Here is a 15,127-nt window from a genome sequence, read left to right on the forward strand (position 1 = left end):
TGTACATTCACCACATATGACACTGGAATGGGAAGCGTCAGGTGTGGAATTCCATATGATTTACAGCTGGATTTTCTAGCACCGTTTTTTATGGAATAAGGTTGACTCTAGAATGAATAATTCCCCACACACAACAGCTAGATGCAATCGAAAAAAGCCAGAGTATTCAAGGCAACTGGTTCAGGATACATCAAAGAAGGATATGGTTGAGTGCTGTTTCCACATCTTGTGAGATGACTTAAGGTACCCCTGCTCTTTTTGCAGGACACACAGCTATGTTACATTAGCATGTAAAGTGTTGAGATCTAGATGCATCTACGGCTAGGGGCGGCATGTTAATTCTGGGTTTTAGTCCATTTCATTCTCAGTTATGTGGAGGAAAAAATGGCACGATCTTTCTTAGAGAGGTGAATGGTATGCCCTGATTTCTTTTGCATGGCTAAATGTATGGGGTGTGGGTTTAAGCACTGGGAAAGAGCAGTCTTCTGACCATTATAACTGCAGACGATTTTAATCCAGCGAGGCAACCGAAGTGTATTGATATTCCAACATGAGAACAGCATTTTTGCTACCTTCCCTCTTCATGGTGTGTAGACGCATTTGTTAGTGGTTTCAAGCAGCCTTCTTAGCGCAGTAGGCAGCGCGTCAGTCTCATAATCTGAAGGTCCTGAGTTCGATCCTCAGAGAGGGCATTGCAGTGTTTCTTTTGTCAAGAGAAACATCTCAGATTTTCTCCAAATCTGTAAACTATTCCTCCACATTGCATCTTGCTCAGTTTTAAGGAGTTGGTGTCTTTGTAGATTCCCTCTTTCATATCCATGGCCACTCATTGTAGGTGAGTTTTAGCTGGTTCGGCTGCCGAAACATCTACCTTGGTACAATGAAACTGGAAGTCTTCCAAGTGCCTTCATATATTTAGTCAAGGCTTTGGAATGAATTCTGATCTGCAGGTCCTTGTTTATTTCTCTTCCAACATCCCTCAGAAATGACTATGTGGTCAATTTCATTGGAAAGCAGAAGAAGTCTACCCTTCTGTCCTAGCATTTATTTGGAGCTAGGGAAATGTTTCTCAATCAGAGGGGCACATAATGTTTTAACAAGAGAGAAAGCAGCTATGGAAAACAAAAAAGGGGAAACTCCTCCGAGCCGGATTTGAACCAGCGACCTAAGGATTTCTGTTTCTCCACTACAGTCCTCCGCTCTCCCAACTGAGCTATCGGAGGATTAGGCAGTACAGCTTTCCATGCTGCATTCATCTTTCTTTCAATAATGGTTGCGGCGGGAGTGGGGTGGGAGTACTGCAGTCTAATCTTGAAAATCATGAATATGACCTGCAGCTTGCTCTACAAATTGCCACTTCCTAGAGTGCATTCTCAGCTACATCTTATCACCATAAAGGGGGACTGCTTACCTACCTGAATGTGCTGTGCTGGCGTGAAGGAAAGCAGGGGACCTAGAATTAGAAATCCTACAGAAAGGAGTTTTCCTGAAAGGGCATGGGGCCGAGGAATCCACAGCCCTTTGGAAGCATTTCTGGCAAAAGGATGACAGCATGGGAACATGAAGGAAAGGACAGAAAGTTAGGAGAGTCATTACTCCGTACGGAGCATGAAGAACATGCATTTTTAATGCTTCTGTGAAAGGAACTGGAAAAGCAAAACCAGTAGATTAATGGACCATTCAGAAGGGATTAGGATGAAGAAAACATTCTGTTTTTCTTAAACCTTCTGGTAAGAGTCTCTGGTTTAGAGGAAGAATTCAAATAAATGACCAAGACAGCTGTGCCCGTTTTCTATACTAAGAATGCCAAGATAAATCACCACTTTGGTTTCTTATGGAAGCAAGATTATTTTTTTCTATAAACACGGGAAATGAGATAGCCCCATTTCAAAAGGTTTTGCAAGGCGAAGAAAGTGGGGTTCTGGCACCAGCTGCATGACATCTCACTTCCTTACTCATGATGCCAGCCTAGCTATCTGTCAAAAGGCAAGATTAGCATGGCGAAAAGCTGGAGATGCCGGGGATTGAACCCGGGGCCTCATACATGCTAAGCATGCGCTCTACCACTGAGCTACATCCCCACATCCTGTAGAGGGAGACCTTGCTCCACGCATGGAAACCTGGAATTCTATTGAATGTACATTCACCACATATGACACTGGAATGGGAAGCGTCAGGTGTGGAATTCCATATGATTTACAGCTGGATTTTCTAGCACCGTTTTTTATGGAATAAGGTTGACTCTAGAATGAATAATTCCCCACACACAACAGCTAGATGCAATCGAAAAAAGCCAGAGTATTCAAGGCAACTGGTTCAGGATACATCAAAGAAGGATATGGTTGAGTGCTGTTTCCACATCTTGTGAGATGACTTAAGGTACCCCTGCTCTTTTTGCAGGACACACAGCTATGTTACATTAGCATGTAAAGTGTTGAGATCTAGATGCATCTACGGCTAGGGGCGGCATGTTAATTCTGGGTTTTAGTCCATTTCATTCTCAGTTATGTGGAGGAAAAAATGGCACGATCTTTCTTAGAGAGGTGAATGGTATGCCCTGATTTCTTTTGCATGGCTAAATGTATGGGGTGTGGGTTTAAGCACTGGGAAAGAGCAGTCTTCTGACCATTATAACTGCAGACGATTTTAATCCAGCGAGGCAACCGAAGTGTATTGATATTCCAACATGAGAACAGCATTTTTGCTACCTTCCCTCTTCATGGTGTGTAGACGCATTTGTTAGCGGTTTCAAGCAGCCTTCTTAGCGCAGTAGGCAGCGCGTCAGTCTCATAATCTGAAGGTCCTGAGTTCGATCCTCAGAGAGGGCATTGCAGTGTTTCTTTTGTCAAGAGAAACATCTCAGATTTTCTCCAAATCTGTAAACTATTCCTCCACATTGCATCTTGCTCAGTTTTAAGGAGTTGGTGTCTTTGTAGATTCCCTCTTTCATATCCATGGCCACTCATTGTAGGTGAGTTTTAGCTGGTTCGGCTGCCGAAACATCTACCTTGGTACAATGAAACTGGAAGTCTTCCAAGTGCCTTCATATATTTAGTCAAGGCTTTGGAATGAATTCTGATCTGCAGGTCCTTGTTTATTTCTCTTCCAACATCCCTCAGAAATGACTATGTGGTCAATTTCATTGGAAAGCAGAAGAAGTCTACCCTTCTGTCCTAGCATTTATTTGGAGCTAGGGAAATGTTTCTCAATCAGAGGGGAACATAATGTTTTAACAAGAGAGAAAGCAGCTATGGAAAACAAAAAAGGGGAAACTCCTCCGAGCCGGATTTGAACCAGCGACCTAAGGATTTCTGTTTCTCCACTACAGTCCTCCGCTCTCCCAACTGAGCTATCGGAGGATTAGGCAGTACAGCTTTCCATGCTGCATTCATCTTTCTTTCAATAATGGTTGCGGCGGGAGTGGGGTGGGAGTACTGCAGTCTAATCTTGAAAATCATGAATATGACCTGCAGCTTGCTCTACAAATTGCCACTTCCTAGAGTGCATTCTCAGCTACATCTTATCACCATAAAGGGGGACTGCTTACCTACCTGAATGTGCTGTGCTGGCGTGAAGGAAAGCAGGGGACCTAGAATTAGAAATCCTACAGAAAGGAGTTTTCCTGAAAGGGCATGGGGCCGAGGAATCCACAGCCCTTTGGAAGCATTTCTGGCAAAAGGATGACAGCATGGGAACATGAAGGAAAGGACAGAAAGTTAGGAGAGTCATTACTCCGTACGGAGCATGAAGAACATGCATTTTTAATGCTTCTGTGAAAGGAACTGGAAAAGCAAAACCAGTAGATTAATGGACCATTCAGAAGGGATTAGGATGAAGAAAACATTCTGTTTTTCTTAAACCTTCTGGTAAGAGTCTCTGGTTTAGAGGAAGAATTCAAATAAATGACCAAGACAGCTGTGCCCGTTTTCTATACTAAGAATGCCAAGATAAATCACCACTTTGGTTTCTTATGGAAGCAAGATTATTTTTTTCTATAAACACGGGAAATGAGATAGCCCCATTTCAAAAGGTTTTGCAAGGCGAAGAAAGTGGGGTTCTGGCACCAGCTGCATGACATCTCACTTCCTTACTCATGATGCCAGCCTAGCTATCTGTCAAAAGGCAAGATTAGCATGGCGAAAAGCTGGAGATGCCGGGGATTGAACCCTGGGCCTCATACATGCTAAGCATGCGCTCTACCACTGAGCTACATCCCCACATCCTGTAGAGGGAGACCTTGCTCCACGCATGGAAACCTGGAATTCTATTGAATGTACATTCACCACATATGACACTGGAATGGGAAGCGTCAGGTGTGGAATTCCATATGATTTACAGCTGGATTTTCTAGCACCGTTTTTTATGGAATAAGGTTGACTCTAGAATGAATAATTCCCCACACACAACAGCTAGATGCAATCGAAAAAAGCCAGAGTATTCAAGGCAACTGGTTCAGGATACATCAAAGAAGGATATGGTTGAGTGCTGTTTCCACATCTTGTGAGATGACTTAAGGTACCCCTGCTCTTTTTGCAGGACACACAGCTATGTTACATTAGCATGTAAAGTGTTGAGATCTAGATGCATCTACGGCTAGGGGCGGCATGTTAATTCTGGGTTTTAGTCCATTTCATTCTCAGTTATGTGGAGGAAAAAATGGCACGATCTTTCTTAGAGAGGTGAATGGTATGCCCTGATTTCTTTTGCATGGCTAAATGTATGGGGTGTGGGTTTAAGCACTGGGAAAGAGCAGTCTTCTGACCATTATAACTGCAGACGATTTTAATCCAGCGAGGCAACCGAAGTGTATTGATATTCCAACATGAGAACAGCATTTTTGCTACCTTCCCTCTTCATGGTGTGTAGACGCATTTGTTAGCGGTTTCAAGCAGCCTTCTTAGCGCAGTAGGCAGCGCGTCAGTCTCATAATCTGAAGGTCCTGAGTTCGATCCTCAGAGAGGGCATTGCAGTGTTTCTTTTGTCAAGAGAAACATCTCAGATTTTCTCCAAATCTGTAAACTATTCCTCCACATTGCATCTTGCTCAGTTTTAAGGAGTTGGTGTCTTTGTAGATTCCCTCTTTCATATCCATGGCCACTCATTGTAGGTGAGTTTTAGCTGGTTCGGCTGCCGAAACATCTACCTTGGTACAATGAAACTGGAAGTCTTCCAAGTGCCTTCATATATTTAGTCAAGGCTTTGGAATGAATTCTGATCTGCAGGTCCTTGTTTATTTCTCTTCCAACATCCCTCAGAAATGGCTATGTGGTCAATTTCATTGGAAAGCAGAAGAAGTCTACCCTTCTGTCCTAGCATTTATTTGGAGCTAGGGAAATGTTTCTCAATCAGAGGGGCACATAATGTTTTAACAAGAGAGAAAGCAGCTATGGAAAACAAAAAAGGGGAAACTCCTCCGAGCCGGATTTGAACCAGCGACCTAAGGATTTCTGTTTCTCCACTACAGTCCTCCGCTCTCCCAACTGAGCTATCGGAGGATTAGGCAGTACAGCTTTCCATGCTGCATTCATCTTTCTTTCAATAATGGTTGCGGCGGGAGTGGGGTGGGAGTACTGCAGTCTAATCTTGAAAATCATGAATATGACCTGCAGCTTGCTCTACAAATTGCCACTTCCTAGAGTGCATTCTCAGCTACATCTTATCACCATAAAGGGGGACTGCTTACCTACCTGAATGTGCTGTGCTGGCGTGAAGGAAAGCAGGGGACCTAGAATTAGAAATCCTACAGAAAGGAGTTTTCCTGAAAGGGCATGGGGCCGAGGAATCCACAGCCCTTTGGAAGCATTTCTGGCAAAAGGATGACAGCATGGGAACATGAAGGAAAGGACAGAAAGTTAGGAGAGTCATTACTCCGTACGGAGCATGAAGAACATGCATTTTTAATGCTTCTGTGAAAGGAACTGGAAAAGCAAAACCAGTAGATTAATGGACCATTCAGAAGGGATTAGGATGAAGAAAACATTCTGTTTTTCTTAAACCTTCTGGTAAGAGTCTCTGGTTTAGAGGAAGAATTCAATAAATGACCAAGACAGCTGTGCCCGTTTTCTATACTAAGAATGCCAAGATAAATCACCACTTTGGTTTCTTATGGAAGCAAGATTATTTTTTTCTATAAACACGGGAAATGAGATAGCCCCATTTCAAAAGGTTTTGCAAGGCGAAGAAAGTGGGGTTCTGGCACCAGCTGCATGACATCTCACTTCCTTACTCATGATGCCAGCCTAGCTATCTGTCAAAAGGCAAGATTAGCATGGCGAAAAGCTGGAGATGCCGGGGATTGAACCCGGGGCCTCATACATGCTAAGCATGCGCTCTACCACTGAGCTACATCCCCACATCCTGTAGAGGGAGACCTTGCTCCACGCATGGAAACCTGGAATTCTATTGAATGTACATTCACCACATATGACACTGGAATGGGAAGCGTCAGGTGTGGAATTCCATATGATTTACAGCTGGATTTTCTAGCACCGTTTTTTATGGAATAAGGTTGACTCTAGAATGAATAATTCCCCACACACAACAGCTAGATGCAATCGAAAAAAGCCAGAGTATTCAAGGCAACTGGTTCAGGATACATCAAAGAAGGATATGGTTGAGTGCTGTTTCCACATCTTGTGAGATGACTTAAGGTACCCCTGCTCTTTTTGCAGGACACACAGCTATGTTACATTAGCATGTAAAGTGTTGAGATCTAGATGCATCTACGGCTAGGGGCGGCATGTTAATTCTGGGTTTTAGTCCATTTCATTCTCAGTTATGTGGAGGAAAAAATGGCACGATCTTTCTTAGAGAGGTGAATGGTATGCCCTGATTTCTTTTGCATGGCTAAATGTATGGGGTGTGGGTTTAAGCACTGGGAAAGAGCAGTCTTCTGACCATTATAACTGCAGACGATTTTAATCCAGCGAGGCAACCGAAGTGTATTGATATTCCAACATGAGAACAGCATTTTTGCTACCTTCCCTCTTCATGGTGTGTAGACGCATTTGTTAGCGGTTTCAAGCAGCCTTCTTAGCGCAGTAGGCAGCGCGTCAGTCTCATAATCTGAAGGTCCTGAGTTCGATCCTCAGAGAGGGCATTGCAGTGTTTCTTTTGTCAAGAGAAACATCTCAGATTTTCTCCAAATCTGTAAACTATTCCTCCACATTGCATCTTGCTCAGTTTTAAGGAGTTGGTGTCTTTGTAGATTCCCTCTTTCATATCCATGGCCACTCATTGTAGGTGAGTTTTAGCTGGTTCGGCTGCCGAAACATCTACCTTGGTACAATGAAACTGGAAGTCTTCCAAGTGCCTTCATATATTTAGTCAAGGCTTTGGAATGAATTCTGATCTGCAGGTCCTTGTTTATTTCTCTTCCAACATCCCTCAGAAATGACTATGTGGTCAATTTCATTGGAAAGCAGAAGAAGTCTACCCTTCTGTCCTAGCATTTATTTGGAGCTAGGGAAATGTTTCTCAATCAGAGGGGAACATAATGTTTTAACAAGAGAGAAAGCAGCTATGGAAAACAAAAAAGGGGAAACTCCTCCGAGCCGGATTTGAACCAGCGACCTAAGGATTTCTGTTTCTCCACTACAGTCCTCCGCTCTCCCAACTGAGCTATCGGAGGATTAGGCAGTACAGCTTTCCATGCTGCATTCATCTTTCTTTCAATAATGGTTGCGGCGGGAGTGGGGTGGGAGTACTGCAGTCTAATCTTGAAAATCATGAATATGACCTGCAGCTTGCTCTACAAATTGCCACTTCCTAGAGTGCATTCTCAGCTACATCTTATCACCATAAAGGGGGACTGCTTACCTACCTGAATGTGCTGTGCTGGCGTGAAGGAAAGCAGGGGACCTAGAATTAGAAATCCTACAGAAAGGAGTTTTCCTGAAAGGGCATGGGGCCGAGGAATCCACAGCCCTTTGGAAGCATTTCTGGCAAAAGGATGACAGCATGGGAACATGAAGGAAAGGACAGAAAGTTAGGAGAGTCATTACTCCGTACGGAGCATGAAGAACATGCATTTTTAATGCTTCTGTGAAAGGAACTGGAAAAGCAAAACCAGTAGATTAATGGACCATTCAGAAGGGATTAGGATGAAGAAAACATTCTGTTTTTCTTAAACCTTCTGGTAAGAGTCTCTGGTTTAGAGGAAGAATTCAAATAAATGACCAAGACAGCTGTGCCCGTTTTCTATACTAAGAATGCCAAGATAAATCACCACTTTGGTTTCTTATGGAAGCAAGATTATTTTTTTCTATAAACACGGGAAATGAGATAGCCCCATTTCAAAAGGTTTTGCAAGGCGAAGAAAGTGGGGTTCTGGCACCAGCTGCATGACATCTCACTTCCTTACTCATGATGCCAGCCTAGCTATCTGTCAAAAGGCAAGATTAGCATGGCGAAAAGCTGGAGATGCCGGGGATTGAACCCGGGGCCTCATACATGCTAAGCATGCGCTCTACCACTGAGCTACATCCCCACATCCTGTAGAGGGAGACCTTGCTCCACACATGGAAACCTGGAATTCTATTGAATGTACATTCACCACATATGACACTGGAATGGGAAGCGTCAGGTGTGGAATTCCATATGATTTACAGCTGGATTTTCTAGCACCGTTTTTTATGGAATAAGGTTGACTCTAGAATGAATAATTCCCCACACACAACAGCTAGATGCAATCGAAAAAAGCCAGAGTATTCAAGGCAACTGGTTCAGGATACATCAAAGAAGGATATGGTTGAGTGCTGTTTCCACATCTTGTGAGATGACTTAAGGTACCCCTGCTCTTTTTGCAGGACACACAGCTATGTTACATTAGCATGTAAAGTGTTGAGATCTAGATGCATCTACGGCTAGGGGCGGCATGTTAATTCTGGGTTTTAGTCCATTTCATTCTCAGTTATGTGGAGGAAAAAATGGCACGATCTTTCTTAGAGAGGTGAATGGTATGCCCTGATTTCTTTTGCATGGCTAAATGTATGGGGTGTGGGTTTAAGCACTGGGAAAGAGCAGTCTTCTGACCATTATAACTGCAGACGATTTTAATCCAGCGAGGCAACCGAAGTGTATTGATATTCCAACATGAGAACAGCATTTTTGCTACCTTCCCTCTTCATGGTGTGTAGACGCATTTGTTAGCGGTTTCAAGCAGCCTTCTTAGCGCAGTAGGCAGCGCGTCAGTCTCATAATCTGAAGGTCCTGAGTTCGATCCTCAGAGAGGGCATTGCAGTGTTTCTTTTGTCAAGAGAAACATCTCAGATTTTCTCCAAATCTGTAAACTATTCCTCCACATTGCATCTTGCTCAGTTTTAAGGAGTTGGTGTCTTTGTAGATTCCCTCTTTCATATCCATGGCCACTCATTGTAGGTGAGTTTTAGCTGGTTCGGCTGCCGAAACATCTACCTTGGTACAATGAAACTGGAAGTCTTCCAAGTGCCTTCATATATTTAGTCAAGGCTTTGGAATGAATTCTGATCTGCAGGTCCTTGTTTATTTCTCTTCCAACATCCCTCAGAAATGACTATGTGGTCAATTTCATTGGAAAGCAGAAGAAGTCTACCCTTCTGTCCTAGCATTTATTTGGAGCTAGGGAAATGTTTCTCAATCAGAGGGGAACATAATGTTTTAACAAGAGAGAAAGCAGCTATGGAAAACAAAAAAGGGGAAACTCCTCCGAGCCGGATTTGAACCAGCGACCTAAGGATTTCTGTTTCTCCACTACAGTCCTCCGCTCTCCCAACTGAGCTATCGGAGGATTAGGCAGTACAGCTTTCCATGCTGCATTCATCTTTCTTTCAATAATGGTTGCGGCGGGAGTGGGGTGGGAGTACTGCAGTCTAATCTTGAAAATCATGAATATGACCTGCAGCTTGCTCTACAAATTGCCACTTCCTAGAGTGCATTCTCAGCTACATCTTATCACCATAAAGGGGGACTGCTTACCTACCTGAATGTGCTGTGCTGGCGTGAAGGAAAGCAGGGGACCTAGAATTAGAAATCCTACAGAAAGGAGTTTTCCTGAAAGGGCATGGGGCCGAGGAATCCACAGCCCTTTGGAAGCATTTCTGGCAAAAGGATGACAGCATGGGAACATGAAGGAAAGGACAGAAAGTTAGGAGAGTCATTACTCCGTACGGAGCATGAAGAACATGCATTTTTAATGCTTCTGTGAAAGGAACTGGAAAAGCAAAACCAGTAGATTAATGGACCATTCAGAAGGGATTAGGATGAAGAAAACATTCTGTTTTTCTTAAACCTTCTGGTAAGAGTCTCTGGTTTAGAGGAAGAATTCAAATAAATGACCAAGACAGCTGTGCCCGTTTTCTATACTAAGAATGCCAAGATAAATCACCACTTTGGTTTCTTATGGAAGCAAGATTATTTTTTTCTATAAACACGGGAAATGAGATAGCCCCATTTCAAAAGGTTTTGCAAGGCGAAGAAAGTGGGGTTCTGGCACCAGCTGCATGACATCTCACTTCCTTACTCATGATGCCAGCCTAGCTATCTGTCAAAAGGCAAGATTAGCATGGCGAAAAGCTGGAGATGCCGGGGATTGAACCCGGGGCCTCATACATGCTAAGCATGCGCTCTACCACTGAGCTACATCCCCACATCCTGTAGAGGGAGACCTTGCTCCACGCATGGAAACCTGGAATTCTATTGAATGTACATTCACCACATATGACACTGGAATGGGAAGCGTCAGGTGTGGAATTCCATATGATTTACAGCTGGATTTTCTAGCACCGTTTTTTATGGAATAAGGTTGACTCTAGAATGAATAATTCCCCACACACAACAGCTAGATGCAATCGAAAAAAGCCAGAGTATTCAAGGCAACTGGTTCAGGATACATCAAAGAAGGATATGGTTGAGTGCTGTTTCCACATCTTGTGAGATGACTTAAGGTACCCCTGCTCTTTTTGCAGGACACACAGCTATGTTACATTAGCATGTAAAGTGTTGAGATCTAGATGCATCTACGGCTAGGGGCGGCATGTTAATTCTGGGTTTTAGTCCATTTCATTCTCAGTTATGTGGAGGAAAAAATGGCACGATCTTTCTTAGAGAGGTGAATGGTATGCCCTGATTTCTTTTGCATGGCTAAATGTATGGGGTGTGGGTTTAAGCACTGGGAAAGAGCAGTCTTCTGACCATTATAACTGCAGACGATTTTAATCCAGCGAGGCAACCGAAGTGTATTGATATTCCAACATGAGAACAGCATTTTTGCTACCTTCCCTCTTCATGGTGTGTAGACGCATTTGTTAGCGGTTTCAAGCAGCCTTCTTAGCGCAGTAGGCAGCGCGTCAGTCTCATAATCTGAAGGTCCTGAGTTCGATCCTCAGAGAGGGCATTGCAGTGTTTCTTTTGTCAAGAGAAACATCTCAGATTTTCTCCAAATCTGTAAACTATTCCTCCACATTGCATCTTGCTCAGTTTTAAGGAGTTGGTGTCTTTGTAGATTCCCTCTTTCATATCCATGGCCACTCATTGTAGGTGAGTTTTAGCTGGTTCGGCTGCCGAAACATCTACCTTGGTACAATGAAACTGGAAGTCTTCCAAGTGCCTTCATATATTTAGTCAAGGCTTTGGAATGAATTCTGATCTGCAGGTCCTTGTTTATTTCTCTTCCAACATCCCTCAGAAATGACTATGTGGTCAATTTCATTGGAAAGCAGAAGAAGTCTACCCTTCTGTCCTAGCATTTATTTGGAGCTAGGGAAATGTTTCTCAATCAGAGGGGAACATAATGTTTTAACAAGAGAGAAAGCAGCTATGGAAAACAAAAAAGGGGAAACTCCTCCGAGCCGGATTTGAACCAGCGACCTAAGGATTTCTGTTTCTCCACTACAGTCCTCCGCTCTCCCAACTGAGCTATCGGAGGATTAGGCAGTACAGCTTTCCATGCTGCATTCATCTTTCTTTCAATAATGGTTGCGGCGGGAGTGGGGTGGGAGTACTGCAGTCTAATCTTGAAAATCATGAATATGACCTGCAGCTTGCTCTACAAATTGCCACTTCCTAGAGTGCATTCTCAGCTACATCTTATCACCATAAAGGGGGACTGCTTACCTACCTGAATGTGCTGTGCTGGCGTGAAGGAAAGCAGGGGACCTAGAATTAGAAATCCTACAGAAAGGAGTTTTCCTGAAAGGGCATGGGGCCGAGGAATCCACAGCCCTTTGGAAGCATTTCTGGCAAAAGGATGACAGCATGGGAACATGAAGGAAAGGACAGAAAGTTAGGAGAGTCATTACTCCGTACGGAGCATGAAGAACATGCATTTTTAATGCTTCTGTGAAAGGAACTGGAAAAGCAAAACCAGTAGATTAATGGACCATTCAGAAGGGATTAGGATGAAGAAAACATTCTGTTTTTCTTAAACCTTCTGGTAAGAGTCTCTGGTTTAGAGGAAGAATTCAAATAAATGACCAAGACAGCTGTGCCCGTTTTCTATACTAAGAATGCCAAGATAAATCACCACTTTGGTTTCTTATGGAAGCAAGATTATTTTTTTCTATAAACACGGGAAATGAGATAGCCCCATTTCAAAAGGTTTTGCAAGGCGAAGAAAGTGGGGTTCTGGCACCAGCTGCATGACATCTCACTTCCTTACTCATGATGCCAGCCTAGCTATCTGTCAAAAGGCAAGATTAGCATGGCGAAAAGCTGGAGATGCCGGGGATTGAACCCGGGGCCTCATACATGCTAAGCATGCGCTCTACCACTGAGCTACATCCCCACATCCTGTAGAGGGAGACCTTGCTCCACGCATGGAAACCTGGAATTCTATTGAATGTACATTCACCACATATGACACTGGAATGGGAAGCGTCAGGTGTGGAATTCCATATGATTTACAGCTGGATTTTCTAGCACCGTTTTTTATGGAATAAGGTTGACTCTAGAATGAATAATTCCCCACACACAACAGCTAGATGCAATCGAAAAAAGCCAGAGTATTCAAGGCAACTGGTTCAGGATACATCAAAGAAGGATATGGTTGAGTGCTGTTTCCACATCTTGTGAGATGACTTAAGGTACCCCTGCTCTTTTTGCAGGACACACAGCTATGTTACATTAGCATGTACAGTGTTGAGATCTAGATGCATCTACGGCTAGGGGCGGCATGTTAATTCTGGGTTTTAGTCCATTTCATTCTCAGTTATGTGGAGGAAAAAATGGCACGATCTTTCTTAGAGAGGTGAATGGTATGCCCTGATTTCTTTTGCATGGCTAAATGTATGGGGTGTGGGTTTAAGCACTGGGAAAGAGCAGTCTTCTGACCATTATAACTGCAGACGATTTTAATCCAGCGAGGCAACCGAAGTGTATTGATATTCCAACATGAGAACAGCATTTTTGCTACCTTCCCTCTTCATGGTGTGTAGACGCATTTGTTAGCGGTTTCAAGCAGCCTTCTTAGCGCAGTAGGCAGCGCGTCAGTCTCATAATCTGAAGGTCCTGAGTTCGATCCTCAGAGAGGGCATTGCAGTGTTTCTTTTGTCAAGAGAAACATCTCAGATTTTCTCCAAATCTGTAAACTATTCCTCCACATTGCATCTTGCTCAGTTTTAAGGAGTTGGTGTCTTTGTAGATTCCCTCTTTCATATCCATGGCCACTCATTGTAGGTGAGTTTTAGCTGGTTCGGCTGCCGAAACATCTACCTTGGTACAATGAAACTGGAAGTCTTCCAAGTGCCTTCATATATTTAGTCAAGGCTTTGGAATGAATTCTGATCTGCAGGTCCTTGTTTATTTCTCTTCCAACATCCCTCAGAAATGACTATGTGGTCAATTTCATTGGAAAGCAGAAGAAGTCTACCCTTCTGTCCTAGCATTTATTTGGAGCTAGGGAAATGTTTCTCAATCAGAGGGGCACATAATGTTTTAACAAGAGAGAAAGCAGCTATGGAAAACAAAAAAGGGGAAACTCCTCCGAGCCGGATTTGAACCAGCGACCTAAGGATTTCTGTTTCTCCACTACAGTCCTCCGCTCTCCCAACTGAGCTATCGGAGGATTAGGCAGTACAGCTTTCCATGCTGCATTCATCTTTCTTTCAATAATGGTTGCGGCGGGAGTGGGGTGGGAGTACTGCAGTCTAATCTTGAAAATCATGAATATGACCTGCAGCTTGCTCTACAAATTGCCACTTCCTAGAGTGCATTCTCAGCTACATCTTATCACCATAAAGGGGGACTGCTTACCTACCTGAATGTGCTGTGCTGGCGTGAAGGAAAGCAGGGGACCTAGAATTAGAAATCCTACAGAAAGGAGTTTTCCTGAAAGGGCATGGGGCCGAGGAATCCACAGCCCTTTGGAAGCATTTCTGGCAAAAGGATGACAGCATGGGAACATGAAGGAAAGGACAGAAAGTTAGGAGAGTCATTACTCCGTACGGAGCATGAAGAACATGCATTTTTAATGCTTCTGTGAAAGGAACTGGAAAAGCAAAACCAGTAGATTAATGGACCATTCAGAAGGGATTAGGATGAAGAAAACATTCTGTTTTTCTTAAACCTTCTGGTAAGAGTCTCTGGTTTAGAGGAAGAATTCAAATAAATGACCAAGACAGCTGTGCCCGTTTTCTATACTAAGAATGCCAAGATAAATCACCACTTTGGTTTCTTATGGAAGCAAGATTATTTTTTTCTATAAACACGGGAAATGAGATAGCCCCATTTCAAAAGGTTTTGCAAGGCGAAGAAAGTGGGGTTCTGGCACCAGCTGCATGACATCTCACTTCCTTACTCATGATGCCAGCCTAGCTATCTGTCAAAAGGCAAGATTAGCATGGCGAAAAGCTGGAGATGCCGGGGATTGAACCCGGGGCCTCATACATGCTAAGCATGCGCTCTACCACTGAGCTACATCCCCACATCCTGTAGAGGGAGACCTTGCTCCACGCATGGAAACCTGGAATTCTATTGAATGTACATTCACCACATATGACACTGGAATGGGAAGCGTCAGGTGTGGAATTCCATATGATTTACAGCTGGATTTTCTAGCACCGTTTTTTATGGAATAAGGTTGACTCTAGAATGAATAATTCCCCACACACAACAGCTAGATGCAATCGAAAAAAGCCAGAGTATTCAAGGCAAC

At 43.5% G+C, this 15,127-nt stretch overlaps 20 non-coding genes across 20 annotated transcripts; 7 read left to right on the plus strand and 13 right to left on the minus strand.

Moving 5' to 3' along the window:
• The first annotated feature begins 619 nt into the window (after positions 1–619).
• Positions 620–692, plus strand: TRNAM-CAU (transfer RNA methionine (anticodon CAU)). Its single transcript has one exon. It is a non-coding gene; the product is annotated as a tRNA-Met (tRNA).
• Positions 693–1,137: 445 nt separating this feature from the next.
• On the minus strand, positions 1,138–1,223 carry TRNAY-GUA (transfer RNA tyrosine (anticodon GUA)). Its single transcript is given in 2 exon segments — positions 1,138–1,173; positions 1,187–1,223. It is a non-coding gene; the product is annotated as a tRNA-Tyr (tRNA).
• A 786-nt stretch (positions 1,224–2,009) lies between these two features.
• TRNAA-AGC (transfer RNA alanine (anticodon AGC)) lies at positions 2,010–2,081 on the minus strand. Its single transcript has one exon. It is a non-coding gene; the product is annotated as a tRNA-Ala (tRNA).
• Positions 2,082–2,755: 674 nt separating this feature from the next.
• On the plus strand, positions 2,756–2,828 carry TRNAM-CAU (transfer RNA methionine (anticodon CAU)). The gene has a single exon. It is a non-coding gene; the product is annotated as a tRNA-Met (tRNA).
• Positions 2,829–3,273: 445 nt separating this feature from the next.
• TRNAY-GUA (transfer RNA tyrosine (anticodon GUA)) lies at positions 3,274–3,359 on the minus strand. The gene is given in 2 exon segments: positions 3,274–3,309; positions 3,323–3,359. It is a non-coding gene; the product is annotated as a tRNA-Tyr (tRNA).
• Positions 3,360–4,891: 1,532 nt separating this feature from the next.
• On the plus strand, positions 4,892–4,964 carry TRNAM-CAU (transfer RNA methionine (anticodon CAU)). The gene has a single exon. It is a non-coding gene; the product is annotated as a tRNA-Met (tRNA).
• Positions 4,965–5,409: 445 nt separating this feature from the next.
• Positions 5,410–5,495, minus strand: TRNAY-GUA (transfer RNA tyrosine (anticodon GUA)). Its single transcript is given in 2 exon segments — positions 5,410–5,445; positions 5,459–5,495. It is a non-coding gene; the product is annotated as a tRNA-Tyr (tRNA).
• Positions 5,496–6,280: 785 nt separating this feature from the next.
• Positions 6,281–6,352, minus strand: TRNAA-AGC (transfer RNA alanine (anticodon AGC)). Its single transcript has one exon. It is a non-coding gene; the product is annotated as a tRNA-Ala (tRNA).
• A 674-nt stretch (positions 6,353–7,026) lies between these two features.
• TRNAM-CAU (transfer RNA methionine (anticodon CAU)) lies at positions 7,027–7,099 on the plus strand. Its single transcript has one exon. It is a non-coding gene; the product is annotated as a tRNA-Met (tRNA).
• A 445-nt stretch (positions 7,100–7,544) lies between these two features.
• Positions 7,545–7,630, minus strand: TRNAY-GUA (transfer RNA tyrosine (anticodon GUA)). The gene is given in 2 exon segments: positions 7,545–7,580; positions 7,594–7,630. It is a non-coding gene; the product is annotated as a tRNA-Tyr (tRNA).
• A 786-nt stretch (positions 7,631–8,416) lies between these two features.
• TRNAA-AGC (transfer RNA alanine (anticodon AGC)) lies at positions 8,417–8,488 on the minus strand. Its single transcript has one exon. It is a non-coding gene; the product is annotated as a tRNA-Ala (tRNA).
• Positions 8,489–9,162: 674 nt separating this feature from the next.
• TRNAM-CAU (transfer RNA methionine (anticodon CAU)) lies at positions 9,163–9,235 on the plus strand. Its single transcript has one exon. It is a non-coding gene; the product is annotated as a tRNA-Met (tRNA).
• A 445-nt stretch (positions 9,236–9,680) lies between these two features.
• TRNAY-GUA (transfer RNA tyrosine (anticodon GUA)) lies at positions 9,681–9,766 on the minus strand. Its single transcript is given in 2 exon segments — positions 9,681–9,716; positions 9,730–9,766. It is a non-coding gene; the product is annotated as a tRNA-Tyr (tRNA).
• A 786-nt stretch (positions 9,767–10,552) lies between these two features.
• Positions 10,553–10,624, minus strand: TRNAA-AGC (transfer RNA alanine (anticodon AGC)). Its single transcript has one exon. It is a non-coding gene; the product is annotated as a tRNA-Ala (tRNA).
• Positions 10,625–11,298: 674 nt separating this feature from the next.
• TRNAM-CAU (transfer RNA methionine (anticodon CAU)) lies at positions 11,299–11,371 on the plus strand. Its single transcript has one exon. It is a non-coding gene; the product is annotated as a tRNA-Met (tRNA).
• Positions 11,372–11,816: 445 nt separating this feature from the next.
• On the minus strand, positions 11,817–11,902 carry TRNAY-GUA (transfer RNA tyrosine (anticodon GUA)). The gene is given in 2 exon segments: positions 11,817–11,852; positions 11,866–11,902. It is a non-coding gene; the product is annotated as a tRNA-Tyr (tRNA).
• A 786-nt stretch (positions 11,903–12,688) lies between these two features.
• On the minus strand, positions 12,689–12,760 carry TRNAA-AGC (transfer RNA alanine (anticodon AGC)). The gene has a single exon. It is a non-coding gene; the product is annotated as a tRNA-Ala (tRNA).
• A 674-nt stretch (positions 12,761–13,434) lies between these two features.
• Positions 13,435–13,507, plus strand: TRNAM-CAU (transfer RNA methionine (anticodon CAU)). Its single transcript has one exon. It is a non-coding gene; the product is annotated as a tRNA-Met (tRNA).
• A 445-nt stretch (positions 13,508–13,952) lies between these two features.
• On the minus strand, positions 13,953–14,038 carry TRNAY-GUA (transfer RNA tyrosine (anticodon GUA)). The gene is given in 2 exon segments: positions 13,953–13,988; positions 14,002–14,038. It is a non-coding gene; the product is annotated as a tRNA-Tyr (tRNA).
• Positions 14,039–14,824: 786 nt separating this feature from the next.
• TRNAA-AGC (transfer RNA alanine (anticodon AGC)) lies at positions 14,825–14,896 on the minus strand. Its single transcript has one exon. It is a non-coding gene; the product is annotated as a tRNA-Ala (tRNA).
• Positions 14,897–15,127: the final 231 nt, after the last annotated feature.

The sequence above is a fragment of the Pleurodeles waltl genome, unplaced genomic scaffold, assembly GCF_031143425.1.
Source record: "Pleurodeles waltl isolate 20211129_DDA unplaced genomic scaffold, aPleWal1.hap1.20221129 scaffold_107, whole genome shotgun sequence".
NCBI classification, from domain to species: Eukaryota; Metazoa; Chordata; class Amphibia; order Caudata; family Salamandridae; genus Pleurodeles; species Pleurodeles waltl.